The sequence below is a fragment of the Solanum dulcamara genome, chromosome 9 (assembly GCF_947179165.1).
Source record: "Solanum dulcamara chromosome 9, daSolDulc1.2, whole genome shotgun sequence".
NCBI classification, from domain to species: domain Eukaryota; kingdom Viridiplantae; phylum Streptophyta; class Magnoliopsida; order Solanales; family Solanaceae; genus Solanum; species Solanum dulcamara.
The window spans coordinates 66534552-66540850 of record NC_077245.1 but is presented as its reverse complement, the minus strand read 5'-3'; positions in this window follow the sequence as shown (position 1 = coordinate 66540850).

The following is a 6299-nucleotide window of genomic DNA, read 5'->3' as shown; positions in this document are numbered from 1 at the left end:
ATGTGGTTCTCTTGGGAGCCTGAAATAGTTTCTGAGTGTCGGTTACGTCTAGGGTACCCTCCCGGGGCGTGACAGATACAATATTAGTTGGATCAAGTAATTCATGATTGTATTCTAGTTGCATAACATCTTCTTGAATAACAATGTCACCATTAACAGAGTAGCCTACATCCTTATCCACAATTGTTATACACAAGGTATATACTCCACATGCCACGTTCACCTTTTTTAACTGAACATACACCCTAACACCCATGTCATTGAATATTTTCATAGGCGTATTGCTGCCTTCTATATTGTATTTGATTTTTATACACTTTGTAATTAAATCAATAGTCAACTGATTCGAAATTAGTTCGACCAAATCCGCATATGAAGCATATTCCTTCAGTACAATTCCATCTAAACTGTACTCAATGTAGCACTTATCTTCGTTCCACTTCCCCGAATGTCTGGTTAAAATTATTATGTTTGCCATTACTTTTTCTATTTAATATTACAAATATAAATAATTATGATACTTAACTTTCAGTTCATCAATATAAGTAAAAAACAAAATCAAATAAAATCAATTTGAAAATACTTGTATAACTCACAAAGAAACAATGGTAAATTTTGGGAGAGATGCGAATACTAGCATCGTACTTGATGAATAACTAATTTTAGACGGTTGTTGATTAATAATAGGAAGTGTGGGAATTCAAAGGCCATGACTTCAGCACCTTCCGTTTTTAAAAGCTGATTCTCCCATTTTTTTTAGCCTTAATTATGGAACTATATACATGTATTAACAAAAGCTAAAATTTGAATATATAAAATACAGCGATTTTACCACAATTAATATAGCTATATAAAGTAATTATGATAATTATAGCTATAGAAATATGAATACCCTTAAACTATAGTTATTTATGTAAGTTTCTCTACTAACTATATAGAGTACTATCTAGAATATATGATCTTTTTTTCTCAAATAGGAAAGGAATAAAGAATACAACCCAAAACAGAGAATAATTGTCTAACACACCATTTTTTTAAAAAAAAACTTGAGAATTGTCTTTCTATTTCTCTCTTAATTTTTGTTGTCTCATTGTTCTTTAAAATTCATATAAGGTGACTGTTTACCTTTTTATCTCTAATTCAAAAGTCGATTTAATTCTTGAATTTTTAGATCATCACACTATTTATAAAAAAATAATTTTCTTTGAATATTTTTTTATTTTTGTTTATATAATATTTGAACTCAAAAGCATTTGTCCAGAAAATAATTGCTTCTTCATTATATTTATGTTAAATTAATTATGTACGGTACGCTGAATAAATAATTAATTTCAAATATTGATACTTAAATATTTATTAAAATTATTATATATGTGCAAGTTTTGTACACAATTTTGTTAAGCAACCTACAGTGCAAATAGTACAATATCTCATTATTGAAACTCTCTATTTTTAATTATGAGATACTAATTATAAATTTTATTCTATTAATTAGTTAGGAGTAAGATACATTTTTTGTATTGTTATGTGCATGATATGTGCAAGTATTCTACCCAATTTTACCAAGCAACTTACAATATAATAGTGCAATTAATGTCTCATTATTGAAATCATTCTCTATTTTGAATTATAAGATATCAATTATCTATTTTATTCTACTAAACTAATTAGGAATAAGATGTTTTTGTACTATTATGTGCATGATCAAATAAGTATTGTACATAATTTTGTCAAGGTAACCTACAATATAATAGTACAATGCCTTATTATAAAAATTATTTTCTATTTTGAATTATAAATTGTATTATTATGAGCAAGAAATGTGTAAGTATTGTACACAGTTTTATCAAGTAATCTACAATGTCTCCTTTTGGATATATATAATAATAAAAATAAGAATAAATCACGTAAGTTTTATATTTCTATTGTAAGAGACGAAAATTAATCTTGGTATAAATTCTACATTCACCAAAGACGTTTCTATGAACAATTACTTTATCATTTTTCAATATGGTATGTTCTAGTTATATTGGTATGATCATACTTATATAGAAGATAGCAAATTTGTATTGAAGCGAAAGATAGAGAAGTGTGAGTAAACAAGCAAGTTAATTAAAGCACATAAGGAATTCGAGAAAATGAGTGTATAGGGACTATTTTCTTCTACTTTGCATTGATTTGAAAGAAAGTCTTTCCTACTATCATTCACTCTCATTGTTCCCCGTAAAAAAACAAAATAAACATGTTTTGAATCAGATCTAAGTTGTTCAATGATAACTTGTACATATTAGAAGTGTTAGTATGTGTGATTGTTGTATCTACTCTAAAGATTTTTCCTTTTTCATTATTAATAAGAGGTTAGAAGCAGGTAGGTCTTCATTGATATGTCCATTTTTAATCGATGATATTTTTGAAAATTCAGTTTTAACATGCTTTTAAGGTATTGTACTTGATATCTTTATCACCTATACAACATATATAATTTGTTGAGGTTTGTTTTACTATTATACTATTAATAAGCGGTTAGAAGCAGACAATTAGTTACATCGACATCTCTACTTCTAGCCAAGGGTATTCAACTTTAATATGCTTTAAGAGTGTTGTACTTGATAGATTTATCACATAAAACGTATATAGTTTGTTGAAGTCTGGGGCACACTTCAGTTTTAATGTCACACGCTGATTAGAGTTTGTGCTTCAGTTTTCTTTATTTATCTAACACTCTTTTCGTTTCAATTTATTTATTTATTTTAATTTTTTATAATTAAAAATTACATAAAAGTACTATTAATCATAGTAATTAATAAATTATCAAATTCAAAAAATATATTTAAAAATTGGTTGATTGTTGAAATTTTGTCAGTGCCACATAAAGTAGAATAGATGTAGTAACCTATTTTGTTTAAAAAATGATAAAACTACCTTATTAGATATACATCTATACCATATATATTAATTCTACATATACTTTCAAATAATTATGTATCTTACCACTAATTAAGATTTTTCTACCATATATTGAGAAAGATACACATAAATATATGTATTTTTGCTATCAGATACAACTATATATAATAGAGAGAGAGGCGGGTGAGATGGGGAGGGAAATGAACGAGATAGTCATATATCCCAGATACATGTGAATCACTCTAAATACAAGTATATGTATATATTTGATGTGATTCGCATGTCTTTGGACTACCAGATATATAGGAGAGTGGAGAACGAGAAGGGAGGGAAGAGAGAGAGGGGAGCGAGATTTGTTATGTATCTCAGATACATGCAAATCCACTTGGATATAATGTATCTTGAACAAATTACACCTAATTTTGACTTCATGTATTACGAGATACATGTATATGGACGTATTTGGGCGCACCAAAATCTGGCAAGATTCGTAATATTGTAAATTAGAATATATCTAAGTAATTAACTACTAAACTAGTAGAATTTCTATAAGTTTTCCTAAAAAATTACATAAAAAGTATTATAACTAACAACTTATAATATTTAAAAATCATATTAAAAAATTAGGATTGCCTCTCCAAATGTTATGTGTCACATAAATTGAGATAGATGGAATAACATATATTATTGAAAAATGACGTAAAAGATATTATAAATCATAAAAACTAATAACTTAAAACAATAAAAATCTATATCAAAAATTTAGTTGACTTTTCAAATTTCATATATCTCACGTAAAGTGGGACAAAAGAAAATAACATAACTCCTATATCTAATTTCTATAATTTTTCTAATCTCTAGATATTACTAACTTGAAAAGACATATAAAAAATACTTTTTCTCTCTCCCATTTTTTTTCATGCAAATTCTACTAAAACCTAGGTCACAAAATATTATCATATTATAATGTGAATTAAAAAAAGAGTGCAATATTGACTTTTCAAGTATTAAATTTTGACTTGTTCGATTAACAAAGCTTGAAGGTTACATTCATCTCTTATCAAAGTCTGTGTTCTTTCTTAGGATCAAGGATGAAATACCATCAATTGAGAGGTTTAAAGTGGGAGCCCTAATTCAAAAAAATTCTACTAAAACCTAGGTCACAAAATATTATCATATTATAATGTGAATTAAAAAAAAAGAGTGCAATATTGTCTTTTCAAGTATTAAATTTTGACTTGTTCGATTAACAAAGCTTGAAGGTTACATTCATCTCTTATCAAAGTCTGTGTTCTTTCTTAGGATCAAGGATGAATACCATCAATTGAAAGGTTTAAAGTGGGAGCCCTAATTCAAAAAAAATTCTTTCCTTCTTTAACTCCAAAAAAAATTTCTCAAGAATACATGTTTTCTATGACTTTTGCAATAGAAAGTCAATACATATTAATATGACTACAAAAAATCGCACATATTCTAACTATGTCAAAATTAAAGTGAAGATTGATTTGCTAAAGAAATGTTCATAGAGAGTCAACATTGGCATCAAACAAACACTAACAATGAGGTAATAGAAAACTGAATTACTATACAAGTATAAATACATGCCTAAACATTGTACGAATAATCAACTATAGGGCCACATATAGAAAAAAAATGGTATGTGTTTAATTCAACCTTGAGTCCATTAAAGAAAGAGATAATCCACCAAAGGAGAAAGTTGTAGAATCACCTTTAAAAAAAATGAGACACAATCTCATCAAATTAAAAAATTGTAGAAGAATCTATCAGCTATGGCTTGGGTTGAACATTCATTTGAGAAGAAAATATGGGTTGCAACAGCAAAACAAAGTCATACAGAACTAAAAGAGAACACAACAAAAATAGCGATGGAGAAACATAACATTGGTGATTCTGTCTAGACTATGCAAAATGAAACATTAGTGATACCATTAGAAAAATAAATGTAAAATTTAGTATAGTCGAATAGATAATTATTTATTTGATCTCAGTTTTAAAAAAAATCAAAATTCACATTGTATGCTAAACGTTATAAGAACGAGATTCTTGTTGTTTCTCTTTATTTGAATGACCTTTTAATCAGAGAGAGCAGTGCAAGAATAATTGATGAGTTCAAGTAAAATATGATGCAATCTTTTAAAATGTATTATTTTCTTGAAATGAAGATTACACAAGAAAAAGATGAGTTTTTCATTTTCTAGAAAAAGTACGCAAAAGAAATTTTCAAAAAATGAAAAATGAAAAATTGCAAAGAGATGAATACTCTCATGAACCAAAAAGAAAAAATAAGCAAAGATAATTGAGCCAAAAATAGAGCAAATATACTTCAGAATTTTCATTGGGTATTTGATGTATCTTACAACAAGACCTGCAATATTTATGTTGTAACTATTATATGAAGGTACATGCATTTTCCCAATGAAGTACATTTGCAAGCAATCAAAAACAATTGTGTGATACATCAAAGGAATCATCACCTATGGAGTCAAGTTTTAAAAAAAAATCGATCTGAAAAGGTTTTTGGGTATTTTGACAGTGATTTTATGAATGATTCGAAGAGTACTTCAGGGTATCATTTTAGTCTTGGTTCAGAAATTTTCTTATGAAATTGCAAAAAAAAGGGATATTATGACTCAATCTACTATCAAAGTTAAGCTTGTGGCAGCTGCAATGATATCACTAGTGAAGTCTTACCTTCAGTTAAATATTATAAAACCCTTCACCCTATCTAGGATTCATTGAACTTTCACTCGAGCGCAGAGAAGGAATATAACTCAACGGTAGAGTGTCAACTTGATGTGGTGGAAGTTACCCTCCCCCTTACCCCTCTTTATTCCACCCTCTGACCTACTTTTGTTTGGTCCCCGCTAGAATGGGCTAGGTGGGATGGGGGAGCGGTCGAGCGTGCAACGACGCAACTTTTTGTCAACTAATTCCATTCAAGCAATAGAAAGAAAGGTTATCTCCTCTAATCTCTAACTATGCCGAGTTCAATCAAGCTTCCTTAACGGCACCTTGTTACGACTTCACCCCAATCAAAGACCCCACAGTGGTATGCGCCAGTAAGACCACCAAAGGCCGCTTAAGAGCTTTATCCATAAGTAATGAGAGGAGGACTTTTAGAAAACCCTCGTGCCTTCTCTGGAGACAAAGCTCTTCTATTACAGAGCCTTGTCTGTTCGATTGCTTTCCTAGTCTTCTTCCTGCTTCATTAGATAAAGCGTCTTTATTAATAGATAGAGATGGAAACAATTTCCATTAAGACCCCGTTTGGATGAGCTTTGAGTTGGTCAAAACCAACTTAAAGCCCCTTTTTAGTTTTTGGACGTGTTTTGCCTAATGCTAACTTTAAGCCATAAAGTTCTTAAAGTCAG